Source organism: Mus caroli, unplaced genomic scaffold, assembly GCF_978045245.1.
Source record: "Mus caroli unplaced genomic scaffold, Mus_caroli_1 scaffold_6, whole genome shotgun sequence".
NCBI classification, from domain to species: domain Eukaryota; kingdom Metazoa; phylum Chordata; class Mammalia; order Rodentia; family Muridae; genus Mus; species Mus caroli.
In genome coordinates this window covers 102,372,069-102,390,238 of record NW_028227261.1, presented here as the reverse complement: position 1 = coordinate 102,390,238, position 18,170 = coordinate 102,372,069, and the positions used below count along the sequence as shown (strand labels likewise).

General features: G+C 39.8%; 1 pseudogene; it reads right to left on the bottom strand.

The window, feature by feature from the left end:
* Window positions 1-9,716: 9,716 nt before the first annotated feature.
* The window catches only part of LOC110293306 (DNA polymerase delta subunit 3-like), a 67,326-nt pseudogene continuing 58,872 nt past the window's right edge, over window positions 9,717-18,170 (bottom strand).

Genomic DNA, 18,170 nt, shown 5'->3' with positions numbered 1-18,170 from the left:
AACACACACTTCTATCTGCCTATGCTTATTACACAAGTATAAGGTTGAAACTTTTTATAAATTTAAACATTAAAGAAATAATGAAATGTGAAAATCAAAAGTGATTCTATATTTTGTCAATGTTAGTTATTTCAAGAATATTAATACTTTTATTGTCCTATTACAGCATAGATATGAAGTACTCATTGAAATTATTGACATGTTTTGAGCACAGCAGCTAGGGTTCAGCCTCAATCTGATATTTTCTAAGTCAAAATATTCATTGTAAGATAGTATAATTATCTATTTTAGTACCTCACCATGGCCTGCCATGGAGCATAACTGAACACTTTGTCTACCTAAACATGTATAATTTTTCACAAATGGCTTCCTTTTCATTGATCTTAGTGTCTACCCGAGTCTACATGATTGCTCAGCAGGTGATAGTGCTTACTGTGGAATCCTGAAGACAGGTGTTTAGATCCAAAACCTAGATAACATGTTCCAAGTGGTATGGATGGATATTGGAGGCTTGTTGGGATGCGCTGGCTTCCATTTTACTTGGGTTCAGGAACAGGCCCTGCTTCAAATGAATTGATAGAGGTTAATAAAGGGAAGGCACCATATACCCTCTTCTGGCATCCACATGCACAGGAACACACATATGCACACATGTCTTTGCACATACTGTCATACACAAACATATTAAGACACAAATAAACCTTTAAAAAGTAAATAAAAGAAAATATTTGTTTTAAAGGAGATGATACTCATTCTGATAATGTTGACATATATTGACTTAGTCAAATCCCTTCAGACAATTTTGAGAAGTAGAAGTTTGTAGAAATAAAAGGAGATAAAGAAACTATTTGCCAGTGCCTGACAAATTCAGAAGTGAATGGTCACAGCCATCCATTGGACAAAGAACAGGGTCCCCAATGAAGGAGCTGGAGAAAGTACCCAAGAGGCTGAAGGGGTTTGCAACCCCCTAGGAGGGAAAACAATATGAACTAACCAGTACCCCCAGTCAAAGAAAACACACCAATCAAAGAAAACACATGGTGGGACTCATGGCTCTAGCTGCATATGTAGCAGAGGATGGCCTAGTTGGTCATCAATGGGAGGAGAGGCCCTTAGTCCTGTGAAGATCCTATGCCCCAGTATAGGGTAATGCCAGGACCAGGAAGCAGGAGTGGGTGGATTAGGGAGCAGGGAGAGGAGGGAGGGAAGAGGGGATTTTCAGAGGGTAAACTAGGAAAGGGGATAACATTTGAAATGTAAATAAAGAAAATATCTAATTAAAAAAAACTATTTGCTAGGGAAAAATATTTAGAGACGTTCATTGAGTGTTCTAAAAATAGAGTTCAGAATTTTCTATTTCAGTGACCCTTCATCTAGACTAAAACTATTGTAATTATTTTTTATTTTGGTATACAGGGTAAGAAGTCAAGTAGAGAGTTATGTAATTTCTGACTGGATTATAATAGCAAGTGAACTTTCTTCATGGTTTCAAATATCATTTTTCTGTAGAAATTTTCATGAATTGGCTTTTTTCTATATAAAAATCTATAAATCCAGAGATTCTGTTTGAGCAAAAGATAATTGTGCTATAGATGATATCTTTTCATGATAGCATACCTTTACCCTGCCTCCACATGCTAAAAAATTGGTTCAGGCAGCATTTGAAAGAGATAACATTTTCCAAGGAAAGGCACAGAAATGGAGGCAATCATCTCCAACTGACAGAAAACAGTCGTGAGCACAGGAAAGTTGAGAATGTAATCAATACTGCATCAGACTAGTACAATGAAGTAGCAGATTATTAGAGCACAGCCTTTAAGGTGTGATACTTACAACCCGGGAAGGGCACGGGCACATGAACGCCTTGCCTTGGCGTTTGCAAAGCACTCCCGTTGCACACATCACAAACTGGTAGAAACTTATCAAAAGTTTTCTACCACAAGACACAATAATTGAGAATGTCTTACTGGGTGACCTGGAAAAAAAGCATCATTTTCACCAGCATCTATATTTTAAACTTACTACCACAGTTGTCCACAAAATCAATGCTGCTACATTGGTTTTATTGCTGTTATTATTGCTGATATTGTTTTATGATTATACATTTTGTTGCTGGTTCTTTTATGTCACTCAGCAATAAGATCATTATAAGAGATATCAGTAAGAGATTTATGCACTAAAAACAAAAGCTATAATTATTCTCTAGAATTTCAAGTGTTTTGTTTTGTTTTATTTTTTTCTCCAACCACAGGAAGTATGTAACATAGCCAGTCTCTGTTTTCATCTCTTTTTTGCCAGAAATGTCTGTCCTTTTGCAATATAACTATAGAGAATATATGGTAACTGTTTGTTTGTTTGTTTGCTTGCTTGCTTGCTTGCTTGCTTGCTTGCTTGCTTGCTTGCTTGCTTGCTTGCTTGCTTGCTTGCTTGCTTGTTTGAGATGAGGTGTCACTATGTAGCTCTGGCTGTCCTGGATCTTGCTGTGTGGATCAGGCTGTCCTTGAACTCACAGAGATTCACCTGCCTCTGCCTCCCAAGTGTCCACAATAAAACCATGCCAGCCATGTGCTCTTGATTAAGCATATTTGCCTTTTCCTTCCCATGTGTGATAGTTAGTCTCTGTAGCCATTTTGAGGAATCAAAATCATGTAGAAAATTGAAGTTTTCTTGTATTGTCTCTAAAAGCATTTCAGAGAGGATTGATTAGAAGGAAATGACCCAACCTGAATTTGGGGAACACTATAGAAGGAGCTGGTTGCTTTGATGAAATAAATGAAGAACAGGAGACAGCAAGTTGACCACTGACCTCCACTCTCTCTCCCTCTCCCCCACACCTGTCTCTCTCATCCTCAACTGTCCAGATGTGAACAAATTCCACTGTCAATGTTTTTCCTGCTCTAATGGAGTTTATCTGTGCCAAACAGGGGCCAAACCAAGTCCACACGGAAGTTGCTACTTGTCAAATATTTGATCCAAAGGATGAGAAATGGAACAAATGCACCATTTCATATTCCTCTTTTCCCACACTTGTTACAATTTTTTAGAGTAAGACTCCTTTTAATCATATTTATGATACAAATGATGGGAAACTAAATTTGTATAAATTGGATTATGATGATAAAGCCACCCACAGCCACTCACAATTATGTGAGTAGTTCAATTTTAAAGTTTTTCAGTTGCCTTCACCTAAGAAATGTGAGTCTTGAGAATAGCAAATACCTGTAGTTAACATATGTAGTTAAGAGATTCACAAAGACCAGTTAGACAACACAAAAGACTTTACCTATAGTGGAAGAACATTCCAGAATAGTACTACAATTAATTCACTAAACTAATTTAGCACTTAGGTTACCACAGGAAAATGAAAACGTGAGATATGCTAGTTGAGGATCCTACCTATATCTAAGCAGGATAAAAATGTTAAATGAAGGAATGAAGGTGCTATGGATTTGGCAGACTCAGAGGTAAACTGATAAGGCTCTTAGATTCCATAATGGACTCTCAGAAAATTTTGAACCTTTCCAAGGAAATTGAAGTATCAAAAGAAAAAGGTAACTGAATCATTAGCAGATGTGTCTCTAAGAAACAAGATAACTGGGATTTAAAGAATGAAAGAAGCAGGCATAAAGCACATGCCTTTAATCCCAGCATTCAGGAGGCAGAGGCAGGCAGATCTCTGAGTTCAAGACCAGCCTAGATTACAGAGTTTGTTCAAGAACAGTCAGGGCCACATGGAGAAATCCTGCCTCAAAAACTTAAAAAAAAGAGTGAAAGGAGACAATCTGGTGAGGAGAGCAGTTGGGAAGAGAAAAATCACAGTCATAGAAGTCTCAAGGGAGGAAAGACATTCAATAATTTGAGTTACAGAACATACAGAGAGGGCAGAAGTGTAATAAGTAAAGCTTTTTTAAAAATGAGTTTATTGTCCATCCGAGTGATGAAACTACTGACAAAAATAAGAAGTAAAGATCAGGTCTTGCTTAGTTTGGGGCTTTTAAACTAAGGTTGGCGAGCCCCACTGCTTGTGGGCTATTCTGATGCATTGTGAGAAGTGTGTGGAGAAACGAAGCTGGTCACAACATGGCAGCTAGGAGGTAGAGAAGAAAAGAAGAAGGATGGAGAGAAATGAGAAGTGGAATGAAGAGAGTGAGGCAGTTATATACTTTGTACCTTCCAGAGCATGCCTACCTTTTAATAGCACAGTTAGTAAGAATTCAACAGTGGGGAGGTCACTGATAAAGTTGGAGCCTCATGCTCTAACCATGCATCAACACTCCATCTCCAACACTACTCCATTTGCAATTACACCCTTAATATCGGAGTCTTTGGAAGGACATTTCATGTCAAACTAATAGACATGCAAGCTTAGGCATAGATAAGGTCTAAACATATAGCAGGATGTGATTGATATGATGTGCATTTAAAGGTGAAATTTAGTTTCTATGTGTAGAATAAGTTATGTATATGTACTAAAATATATTTTCCATTTATATCCATATATCCTGGCCTCAAACTTAAAGATATCTACCTGTCTCTGCCCTCTCAGTGCTGGGATTAATGCTGAATATCATCTTACATAGAATGGATCATGTTATTTAATTTGCTAGGAAGAGTGAGAGAATGGAAGCCATAGGATAGAAAGAATGATTTGACATTTCTATAAAGGCATCTCTGATTTACTAAACAGTTAACAGGACACATGTCTTCAAGCTTCATATACAAAGCAAAAATATACGTTCCAGAGATAATGACATACAGGAATATTTTAAAGTCATAGGAAGAAAATTAAGAACACAGGCCCGTTCATCTCTGTGTCTTGTCATATTTCTATACATTTACTCCTAGGAGTGGACCAAAGAAAACCAGGTAAAGAAATGTGAGCCCTGTCTGGCGGTGGTGATTCATGTCTTTAATCCCAGCACTTGGAAGGCACAGACAGAGCGATTTCTGTGTTTTGAGTCCAACCTGGTCTACAGAGCTAGTTCCAGGATAGCTAGGTCTACACAGAGAAATCCTGTCTCAAAAATCAAAAAAGAAAAAGAAATAAATGAAGGGAAGGAGGGAGGGAGAAAGGGAGAGAAATGGGAGGGAGAGAAAGGGAAGGAGGAGGGAGGGAGGAAGGGAGGGAAGGGGAGATGGAGGGAGGGAGGGAGGGAGAGAGAGAGAGAGAGAGAGAGAGAGAGAGAGAGAGAGAGGTGAGTTCCATTAGGACCTGAAATTTTGAGTTAATTCCTCACCACACAGCTTTCAGTTATGCTAATTTTGTTTGTTTAATGGAGAATTTGATTGACAACTAAAGTCTATTCTAACAATGTTATCTCAAAGGAGGGTTATGTTTTTATGTTGTGTTGTGGTTATGTTTTTGCATTCTATTTTCTATTCATTTGAGCATGAAAAATAAAATCTTTCTGAATTTCTCATTATTGTCACCATTGTAATTGATATAAATGGATGAAAACCATGGAGTCAGGAGTGAGAGTAAATGAGTCCTAATTATACTAAAGAAGCTGAAAGGAAATGAATTTGTGTAGGATCTAAATATTTACTGAGTATGTTCACGTATTTGCTTTTTTTCTACAACAAGTATCTGGAGTGCAGGTACCTAACACATTTCTAGATACCAGGAAACAAATAATATCCTTGGTGCTATGTAGACTGGAAATGGGGATAAGTCCTCAAAGAGCTTACCCTGCATTTTATATTGTACTTTATGTACTATATGTGAGTAGCACATAACTGTGATGTGTCGACCTTTTTTCTTATATCCCCATTTTACAGAGTAAGTAAGGTTAATGAGTCCTGAAATACAAAACAAAAGGGGGGAAATCTACGTAATAGCTTAATGATTGGATGACTAGTGGTGTTTCCTACATACAGGGGCACTTGCAGCAGATCTGAAGCTATGTTATAGAATGAAATCTCATTTTTGTACAACTAAACAGATTTCTCAGTTATAACCAGAATCATTACAAACTAAAATCCATAACCATTTTAAAATGAGCCCAGAAGGTTGAAGCACAAAGTGTTTTTAATCTTTCCTAAAGATATCAAGAGTTTCATTTACATCTTCAAGAGATTTTAAAAGAGAATTCATTCCAAATGTATTATTGGAAAAAAAAAATCCTTCCATTTAGACAGAGTTTAAAGGCTCCTTCTGTAAGGAGGATCCTGTACAATTAAGTTCAGTACATCACCTGACTGTGTGGTTAAAGGCATCTTTTTATAAAGATGCAAAATAGAAATATAAGCTGGTTTTGCAATAATGTCTAAGTATTCAGTGGGGGATGGATGCCAAGTACGCTAGGTTATTACATTTTGAGTATCTTAAAATGGCAACATAATATAGGCGAAGTTATAAGAAGCATATTTTCTGCCAGATACTTTTTAATGAAAATTGGCGAGTTATGACCAGAGATCATAGGCTAAATCTTTATTACACTTGTGGAAAACAAGAATGAGTTTCTAAAACTGAAGGGTAACTTCCAGATAGCAAACTTTCTCTTTGTTTTTAACAGACTTCCCTCATGCCCTGACTCACACTTTGAGTTCTCCACTCCAAAGCAGACCTTTAAGGCAGAAGGTTTAAATCACAAACTTAAGAAATAATTGATTTGTTGAAACATCCAAAGGCATAAATATAGCCTGTATGTGACCTTAGCCAACATGGAGACATTGATCAGTCATAGAACACAGATTCACTGGAGGGCAAAAATTGTCATTAAAATATCAGAGCCAAGAAAAGCATTCACACATTCACAGGATTAGGTACTTTTTGTATTTTTGCTCTTAAGAATAAATGCAAATGATTATTTTCTCTGGCTTTAAAATTAAAAGCAGAAACACACATCTGGGATTTGTAAACTCTCATTATGGTAGACAATTCAACACAGATAAGTGTGTATTGTTATTATTTCTTTTTAAAGGGAAAAGGGAGGGAAATACTGAATGAGGGAGAGAGGAAGAGAGAGAGAAGAAGCTAAAATTGAGAGGTAGATAAAGACAACTAAGATCAATCAAGAAACAAAAAATGGGAAAGGGGCTGAATGCTTACCAACAAAAGAACATCTTCATTGTTGTAATTTGATTTCTGTTGCTGTGATCAAACCTTTTGACCAGAAGTAACCTTGAGAATAAAGAGGCTATTTTGTATTACACTTCCAAGCTATGGTCCTACACTGAGGAAAGTCAAGACAGAAACTCATGGCAGGAACTGTAAGCAGGAACCATGGAGAAGCACAACCTGCTGGCTCCATCTCTGTTTTGTTCACCGGCTACGCTTTCTTACCTCTCTTCCACAACCCTGAACAACCTGTCTAGGGGGTGATGTTGACCACAGTGGACTGGGCCCTCCTGTACCAATTAGTGATCAAGACCAGCTGCCACAGTATTGCCAATCTTACCTACGTCATCCTAAAATGCAGACTTTCCTCTTAGATGAGTCTAGGCTGTGTCAATGTGACATTTTACAAGAGCAGAAGCTATTATACCTACTGGAGCAATCTGTAAAATTACGCGCTTTGCATTTATATAGTATAAAATACATGGTTGACTTCTAAAAACTGAAATGCTTTATGATACCAAAGCTGATGTCCCAGAAAGCTTTATTTCAACTTGACACAAGCTAAAGTCAGCAGAAAAGAGTACGATTCAATTAAGGAAGTGTCACCATAAGATGGGCAGTGGGCAAGCCTGAGGGACATTTTCTTACTAGTGTTTTAAAGGAGAAGGGTTCATCCTATTATGGGTAGGGCTGTGCCTGGACTCATGATCCAGGGTTCTACAAAAACCCAGGTTGAGCAAGCCATGTGAGCAAGCTAGTAAGTCCCATCCCTCTTTGGCTTCTGAATCAGCTCCTGCCTCCAGGTTCCTGCAAAGTTTGAGTTTCTGGTCTGGCTTCCTTTAATAACAGACTTCAGTGTGGAAGTGTAAACCAAATAAACCCCTTCCTCCCCGAGTTGCTTTGGTCATAGTGTTTCATCATAGCAATAGGAACCCTAACCAAGACAGCTAAGCTAGAAGGGCGCCTGTCTTTCTACCTGGCTTTCCTTCTCTACTGTGGCATGACTCTTTGGAGCCCTGAGCTGCAATTTAAGAAGTCCAGATAGCTTCACTACCATTCTCTGTGGTCAAAAGAGAAGACTAAAGACAAAGGGAAATAGCCAATAATCTGTAGTTGTAGTGTATAGCAAGAATGAGGTGTGTTAACCTATTATTTTTTCCAGAAATATATGTAACCTAAGAAGGGGGGTAGCACTACAGTTTGATCTTGAGTGTCCCCAGGCCTGTGTGTTTCAGGCTTGGTCCAGAAGGCATACTATTAGGATATAACCTGTAAGCAGTCTGTACCAGCAGAAGGTCTTTGAGGATTGTGCCTTTAAAGACTTTTGTGAGACTCTAGGTCCTTCCTCTTCCTTTTATTTCCTAGCCATAGAGTGTTTTTGTCCCACTAGTCATCCACACTGCAGTAAGCTGCCTCACCCAAATCATGTTGCCAGTAAATCATAGACTAGAACTTTTAATATTGTGAGCCATCCCATATATATAAAAAATAGAATAAAATTATAAGTTAGTTATTGAGTTAGGTCTCACCTACCATATGTGTCCAGGAGACCCAAATCAAGTCATCAGGCCTGGTGACAAGCACCCTTACCCACAAAGCCATCTCATAGACTCCAGGCTCAATTATTGGAATTACCCATGGCTGTTTTCACTTTTTTTTCTCCAAATATCCACTGACCTTGATTATGCAATCTAAATTTTGGTCACTAAAATGTCCCATATACTAGCTTTCACCTGTGTATTTTTTCTCCTTGTTCCATCTGGCTGCAATCCTTCTCCTAATGCCCCTATTTACGTGTTTTAGTGGGTTTTTTTTTTTCTTATAACTATCTCATATATGTGTGCTATTTGGTTTTCCACTGACACTTTAATTTAGTATATATATGAAGACTGATTGATCCTCTGCTATAAATCCCCATACATGATAGATGTCTCTTGGTCTTACTAAATGATACCATCTTTTTTCAAACCTCTGAAACAATAATCTCAGAAGTTGTACTACATTTCTATAATATATTCACTCCATTTCATCTGACTGTATTCATTAACTAATCCAAAAATATAGCATCTATGTTGTGGCATCCCATAGTAATGGTATTATGAATTCTCATACCTCATTTGTTTGCCTTCTGTCAGACATTTTTCTCATGACTATTCTTCTCTACAGTTGGGATTGTTTCCAGGGTGAGTGACTGACAGGAAAATTACTCTACGGCTTCTGATATATTCTAGGATTAAGACACTGAAAACACTTACATGAATTTGATTTTGCTTACCTTCTGATCCTCATCACCCTAATCTTTTACCCAACTTGATTGTCATACACTGATTAGTTACCAAAGTTATATTACAGGAACATAGATTGATCATATTCAGAAAAAAAAAGGGTACAACTACAGGAATTTTCAATGAATGCTAAATAAAACCAATTCATTGATCATTATTTTTCACAACTTTATCATATGTTGTCATCTTCCATTTCAAAATAACATATGACTCTCTAGCTTCTTCATGCAGATCACAAAGGCTATGATGTGATGGCAGAGCAGCATTTGATCCAGGCAAGGCGAGGAGCTAGGCAAACTTATACAGTAAGTATAAGTGTATACTTCTTGGTCTTCTTCTTTGACCACCCCGAGTCCTTCCAGAGACAGCATTTAATTTTTCTGGAAGAAGCCAGTAATGGACACTTGTCTTGGCTTTACCAAGAGCCGCAGCCCTTTTCCTGGGGCTCTTCTCTGAGTCTTTTCTGGTCTCCCTTTTCACAGCAACAGCAGGGGGTCTGTGTGCTGAGCAGGGTTTCATCTTAAGCTCCGCCTCACTGTCTGTGCAGGACTCACTCTCATAGACTTTCTCAGTCACTATGCAGCCTTCTTCGTCCACAAAGGGTTTAGATTTCAGTACACACTTTCGTTTTCTTTTGTTGTCTCCACCTGAACACTTGACAGGAGGAGGTTCAGTTTTGGGGCCTAGGATCAAGAGGTGGAGATACAGGAATTGGAGATGGTGAGCCTGCTTCAAACATCTCAGGAAAGTTTGCAAAGACTTCATCTTCACTGCTATCAGACTAAGGAAGCTTGATTCTTCTTCTCTTTTTCTTCAGGTTTTCGGTTTCCTATGCTTCCTCATCAGATAAGTATGCTCGCTTGCCCCTGTTGCTTTTCTCCTTCTGCTCCACCTTCGCAGGCTCAGACTTTCTGCTGGATTTCTTCAGAGCTGGGGGAGCTGCCAGCTTTGGTTCAGTGACAGACACTGGAGGTTGCTCCGGTGTTTTTTCTTCCTTTACTACTTGTTCTGAATCCAAATTGACTAAGTTTATTCATTGCAGCTTTTCAAAAAAAAGTCGCTCATTACATTCCCTTTTCCTAGTAGTGCTTTGACCCCAGCGGAAGATGGCGCTTGTTACTTCTCCGGCCTCTGTTTCGGTTTTCTTGTTGGTGTCTTGAGTTTTAGTAGCAGCTTTAGAGATTAACATTCCCATAATTCCTTTGGGATGCTGGAAGCCTGTTTGGAGGCAGGTGGATGGCCATTGGTAGTCAGATCATTGGCTTGTGTCTCACTTGCTGCCTGAAGATTTGATTGCTCGCTCATACTTTCTGGAAGATGGGGATTCTGCAGGAGCTCTGGGGACTGCAGCTGCACACTGTATGGCACTAAACTTGGCTGCAGTTCTGCAAATTGCTTTTAAGGATGTCATAGTCGGTACTGAACAGAAGCTCACTGTCCTTTAGCATAGATTTCTGGATGCTGTACACCTGGATGCTGGCAGTCACAGCTAAGTAGGACTTCACTGTTTATCCTCTCACTACTGCTACCTTGTGGCAAGAATGTCCGTTCTGTATAAAACTGCCAGACACCAAGTAGGTAACATGCAGCTGAGCTCCTGAATTTTCTTTCCGTTTCCTTTCAACATATCCATAGAGCATCTGTTTGTCCTGGTTAACATGAACGCCTCGTGTATAGCTTAGCCACTTGTCAGTCACGATCTTTTTCTGGTCCGTGACAAACTCATCTATGTTTTCTGAATATGCTCTTCCGCCATGGTGGTGCAGCTTCAAGTCCTTCGTTCAACCCGCCTCAGCCACAGCTCCCGCCCAAATTCTTCAGTTTTAATCACAAATAGCTGTGGCAAAAAGAAAAACAACAACACCAAAATTCTCTTTTCTAATCACTTGAAAAATTAGGTATTTGAAGTCTATATTCACTTCTATGATCTGGTACTTTTTGGGTATTATCACATTGCTATTGCTGAGCATGGCAATTACTTTATTCACAAACTACTACTAAATACATATAATCAATGAGACATTTGGAATGTGCTAGGGATTATAAGAACTAAGAAAAGCAAGTCTAACCCACACTATATGCAAATCTCGTGGATAAACCAAATCTAATATTTAACTATACCATATAACGAAGTGTAAATGTTTTTAGCTATATAATGGGAACTGAACTAGGTATAACAGAAATATATATGGCAAGATGAAACAACCTATTGAAGACCCTGTGGTAAAAAGAAGGTGTTTTCGTTTTTAAATGTATGTTATATCCTGAAGGCTACAAAGTACTAGAAAGTAGACTGATTTCTGAAGCCTTGGGACTGGACAAGGTCTAGCATAACCCTGTAACACTTAAGACAGGGAGCTCAAGCTGCACACAGATCACACTCCTGGCTCATGTTCTTTTTTTAAAATATATTTTTTATTTTAATTAATCTACTTTTTACACTCTATATTTTATTTCCCCCAGCCACACTCCAACTGTTCCACATCCCATACCTCCTCCCCACCCCACCACGTAGATGCCCCTATCCCCCACCCAACCTGACCTGTAAACTCCCTGGGGCCTCCAGTCTCTTGAAAGTTAGGTGCAAAGAACAAAGAACCGGCAGTCCTCTGCTGTATATGTGTTGGGGACCTCATATTGGCTGGTATATGTTGTCTGTTTGGTGGTCCCGTGTTTGAGAGATCTTGGGGGTCCAGATTTATTGAGACTGCTGGTCCTCCTACAGGATCGCCCTTCTGCTCAGCTTCTTTTAGCCTTCCCTAATTCAATAACAAGGGTCAGCTGCTTCTGTCCATTTGGATGTGTGCAAATAACTGTGTGTGACTCTTTTAGCTGTTTTGGAGGTCTTTTGGAGGGCAGTCATGGTAGGTCCCTTTTTGTGAGCACTCCATCGCCTCAGTAATAGTGTCAGGCCTTAGGATCTCCCCTTGAGCTGGATCTCACTTTGGACTTGTCGCTGGACCTTCTTTTCCTCAGGCTCCACTCCATTTCCAACTCTGTAATTTTTTCAGACAGGAAAAAGTATGCGCCAGAGTTGTGACTGTGAGATGACAGCCCCATCCCTCACTTGATGTCCTGTTTTCCTGCTGGAGGTGGGCTCTACAAGTTCCCTCTCCCCACCGTCTGGCATTTCATCTAAGGTCCCTCCTTTGCATCCTGAAAGTCTCTGACCTCCTAGCTCTCTGGTGCTTTTTGGACTGTCCCCCCAGCCTCCTATTTCCCGAGGTTGCCTGTTTCCTTTCTTTCTGTTGACCCTCAGGGCTTTAGTCCTTTTCCCTCACCCAATACCAGATCGGGTTCCCCTCTCCCACCTATTCCCACCCTCCCCATCTGCTTTCCCTCCCAGGTCCCTCCCTCCCTCCCCACTTGTTATTGCTTTCTTCTCTCTCCCAAGTGGGACTGAGGCTCCTCACTTGGGCACTTCAGCTTGTTGAGCTTTTTGAGTTCTGTGGACTGTATCTTGGGTATTCTGTTTTTGTTTGTTTGGTTGGTTGGTTGGTTGGTTTTTTTGGCTAACATCCACTTATTTGTGAGTACATACCAGGCATGTCCTTTTGGGTCTGAACTACCTCACTCAGGATGATATTTTCTAGTTCCAGCTGTTTGCCTGTACCTGATGTCCTCCGTAAAGCTGAAGGCACAACAGGAAGGGTTTTGCAGTAACTAAAACAACAAAGAGAGAAGTAGGTCAGTTGATGGTGACAAAGCACAAAGCTGTGTGGAGGGATGTGGAGTAAATAGGATGTGAATCTTCTACTTAGGGTGCTGGCAGATTTGACCCTGTCAGTCACAGGAGAGAGAGCACACAAGCAAAACTGTTAGGTTTGAGTCTTGGAAGCTTTCTCTGGGCTAGATGTTAAATCTAAGGTAGCAAACACAAATAAGCCTTAAGGGGACAGTTATTTACCAAAGTGCATGGGCTTATTTCATTGCTTTCACAATTGGTAGGGTCCCGTTTGTACATCATGACTGAGTAGCAGCCTTTAGGGTTGGCCCAGTGTAACAAGGTGAATGGAAACTGCAGGTGAGGATCGTGACCTCTTTTCTGTGCCCATGAGCAAAGACATTTGCACGGTGGTGAATAAGTTGGTCCTTGTGTACTTTTTCTATTATACCATGCCAGTAACTATTTCATAGTCCCTACAATACTCACTCTTTCAAAGTCTCTTCCTTCTTACTTTAAGCTGATGCGTTTATTTCTTACTTCATTGATGACCCTAAGTATGGAAGAGATTTCCTAGAGGCATATAGTACCCATTGTCTGCTTATACATTTACATACTGGGCATAGCTATCCACTCTCTTTGGAAAGTTTGATATAAGCAGTTTTCCTCCAACATTAAAACTCTTTCTTTTGTTTAGTAACAACTACAGTCTGCATTCACAGTCTATTCAATACCCAAATGTCTTCATTTATCTTTTCAAACTGACTGATCATCAGGCCTTGAGAGACATATGGGAACCGATCCTGAGTGATCTCACATTCACTCAGAGGCATCAGCTCCTGGGATGAACTAGTAAGATAAATACTTGTACTGTATAAATTCATATTTATACCTTTAGCATCTCATTTTTGGATAATGAGAACTGGTAAACATGAAGTGCTAATATGCATTGTAGCACAGATGCATTATGTGAGCCTACTGGAAAATATGATGCAATTTTCCACTTATTAAATTTGATAGTCCATTTCACATGCTTAGCACAATGCAGCACAGAGAGTAAACAATAAGCATTAGCTATTAGTAGCAATACTTTTAGTATTAGTGCTAATATTTAATAGTTTACACTACAGGCAAGTGGAAAAGACAACTATGTATGAAGATGAATAGTGGTGTTGTAAGTGCTAAATAACGTTGGAGGTGCTCAGAGCAGAAGAGGGCACCATCAACTGTGGCCTCGATGATTGGCCTTGAATTGTTATGCATAAAAATGCCCGAGCTGACAAGAGGAAAGTCAGCAGCTGTGAAACAACACAGCTCTGATAAAATACAGGACAAAATTGGAGGTAATTTTCTGGCCGTTTCCAGAATAATTAAACCACAAAATCAAAGTTTACATGCAGAGGATTTGTGACTTATAAAATATGCTAACCTTCCTTGCTTCACTGAGGGGCATGGGATTAGCTGATGGAAGACCAGGTAATCCCAGTCTCAAAAGCTGTCCTTTTAGCACGTGGTAAGTTGCACAGGGGTAAAGAGAAAGGGCATGAAGAACAGCTCTGAGCCCAGCACCCTATTGTTGTATGTATTCTTCCTGCTCTGCCTGGAACAATAATTCACAGAAGATAAAAGGTACTATGAGAGTAAGTGCCAGAGTTAATATAATGTTTAAAGTATTTTGTTGTGTTGACAAAGTCCATTTAAAAAAGAATGAGAGAACCTTTAAACATGGTGTAACCATCAATACTGCCTGTCCATTAACCAGACACACTGCTATCATCTTAATTCAAATATTTGTAGGCAGAAAAGAAAGGCTCATTTTTATTCACAATGACTTTCCTATCCCATCTGGCACAAGCAATTTCCTTTTGTTTGCCTTTAAACTGTGTTATAAAGAAATTAATTTTACCCTCCAGGCTTTCGCTACAAATTTCACAACTTTCATTCTGCTTATTTTTCAATTTCATCATCAGGCACAAATTGTTCTTGTGGGTGGAATTGTACTTGTCAATTTTTCTATTTTAACCCCTGAGATTTTTCATTAGGTCTTACCACTCACAAAACCCCCTGTTTTCTTCTGAAACTTGTCAACAGCTATTGTAATTATTTTATCGTCGGAGCACATACTACATTGGTGTGCACATGCTAATTGGAAAATTACCTTTCTAAATTGGTTTCTAATGAGAACGATTATGAGCCCTGTCACTTAGACAAGTGGTCCAGTGAAAACAGAATCAATTTTGTCAAATATATGTGATTAATAACTAAAAACCATAAACATGCACCTTGTAATTATTGAACCATTCTTCTTGCACTGATCCTCATGATCGGTGACTAGAAAAATCTGCCTATGCTTAACATCTGCTCACTGAAGCCAAAAATGTTGAAAGATGATTTTTTTTTAAATTTTCCTTGATGTTTGCTCTCAGGTGAGCTTGAATTTGTCCAGGGATAGAAAGACCGACAAGAGAAAAACCCAGCTTCAAAGAGGTCCAAGTGCAACAACCCCACACTCACAACTGCCAGCTACTCAACCTTTTCTGCCAAAGGTGCAGACTACCTAGAAATTTTACAAGCTGCACAGATATTTTCTTTTATTAGTGCCAGGATAAATGTATACTCTATAGTGAGCTTCATGCATGTGTACGCATTGCACGACCCTAGAAAGATCCTAAGTATACACTGGGCTTTGTGCCCTAGCATCTTTCTTCTAATTTTTTGAGACAGGTTCTCTCAGTAAATCCGAAGCTCACTAATTGATTAAAAAGGCTAGCCAGCAAGCTCACAGGCTTTTCCTGTGTTTACCCTCTAACTTCTGGGATTGCAGGTGTGCACTGTCAGATCTTGCTTTTACACAGGTACTGGGGATCCAAACTCAGTTCTTCGTACTTGTGCACCAAGCACTTTACCCACTGAATCATGCCCTCCACACACCTGGAAGAATGCAACCGAATATGGGGAGGATAAACAGCAGTGTAGTCATTTATTTGGAAAATAGTCTTTTTTTTTTCTTAATATAAATATTCAAAGACTCAACGCTTTAGATATCCAAGAATGTGTGGCTATGATGTCACTGAATGATGTCAGTAAGCAAATGTTCATACAGATGATAGTGTTTGAATATTTCAAACAATCCCTATGAGTATTTGTAAAAAAAAATTGTACTAGAGGGGTGTCCCTTAAAAGTACCAGACTTTAATGATGTCAGTGAAAAACATAATTATGCACAATTTATTGTTTTAGATTAAACTTCCTCTTCTGAAAAAATAGTAATACTTACAACGACTTCACATGTGCTTGATGCTTCAGTGAGATACTCTGTGCCAGTGTTTAGGCCACTGTTTTTTCACTTATTACTTACACTTAAATTTGCTGGACAAATTGCATACACTAGCAAGATTTTGCTGAAAGGACACAGATATAACTGTCTCTTGTGAGACTATGCCAGGGCCTAGCAAACACAGAAGTGGATGCTCACAGTCAGCTATTGGATGAATCACAGGGCCCCCAAAGGAGGAGCTAGAGAAAGCACCCAAGGAACTAAAGGGATCTGCAACCCTATAGGTGGAACAACAATATGAACTAACCAGTACCCCGGAGCCCTTGTCTCTAGCTGCATATGTATCAAAAGATGGCCTAGTCGGCCATCACTGGAAAGAGAGGCCCATTGGACTTGCAAACTTTATATGCCCCAGTACAGGGGAACGCCAGGGCCAAAAAGGGGGAGTGGGTGGGTAGGGGAGTAGGGGGGGGAGGGTATGGGGGACTTTTGGTATAGCATTGGAAATGTAAATGAGCTAAATACCTAATAAAAAAATGGGAAAAAAATTTGCTGGACAAACACAACTTGTTCTTGTACATTCTCAATGAATTTGGATTATAAACTACTGAACTGTGGGGCATCACTTTGGATGGGCAGAGCCAGTACTTCCGGGAAGGGAAGGGGGTATAGCATCAGGAAGTCTATACACAGTCTCATGACTGCTGAAGTGTCAGAAGATGCTGTTTGAGGCAGTGATCCAAGTAAGCAGCATAGGTTTGTCTTGAATAGATGGAGCTCAAAAGTCTGTAGTCTCATGCTAGAAGATTACGAGTTTTAATTTTTGATGAATGTCTTAGTTGGGGTTTCTCTTGCTTTAATGAAACACCACAACCAAAACAACTTGGGGAGGAAAGGGTTTATTTGGCTTATACTTCCACACTGTAGTCCATCATTTAAGAAAGCCAGGATAAGAACTCAAACAGGGCAGGAACCTGGAGGCAGGAGCTGATGCTTAGGCCATGGAGGGATGCTGCTTACTGGCTCCTCATAGCTTACTCAGCCTGAGTTCTAAAGGAACTTGGAACCACCAGCCCAGGGGTGGTACCACCCATAATGGGCTGAGCTCTCCTTCCCCAATCACTAAGAAAATGCCCTATAAGCCGGGTGTGCTGGGTCACCAACATGGAAATGCTGGCCTGTGTCTGTGTAGCTGATTGCTTCAAGAAAATCAGTCAGTCAGAGCTGGGCAGTGGTGGCATATGCCTTTAATCCCAGCACTTGGGAGGCAGAGGCAGGCGGATTTCTGAGTTCGAGGCCAGCCTTGTCTACAAAGTGAGTGTCAGGACAGCCAGGGCTACACAGAGAAACCCTGTCTCGAAAAAAAAAAAAAAAAAAAAAAAAGAAAGAAAGAAAAGAAAAAGAAAAAGAAAATGCCCTATAATTTCAATCTTATGAAAGAGGCATTTTTCAGTTGCGGATCCCTCCTCATCAACGACACTAGTTAGTGTCAAGTTGACATAAAACTGCTCAGAACAATGAACGATGCAGCATGTAAACCCAGAAGCATGGAGGGTGATTATTCAAGACAGGGTTTCTCTTGTGTAGCCCTGACTGTCCTGAAATCCATGTTGGTGACCCAGCACTAGGCTTCTGTGGGAAGCAAATAATATGAAATTCTCTCTGGTAGGTGCTCTGGAACAGTAAGAGTGGGAGAGATAAGGAGAAGGGCTTTATGGAGTCACTGGTGCTCAGGCAGATCACTATACTTTGCTTTGACTATGCTTACAAAGCATGTGCTGGGTTTGGTATGGCAAGAATGTTTAAGCGGAGTCCTTCCAAGTGTCAAGTACTGAAATTGAGTCTCACTATACGTTATAGTGGGTAGGAACTTAAACCAGCTGA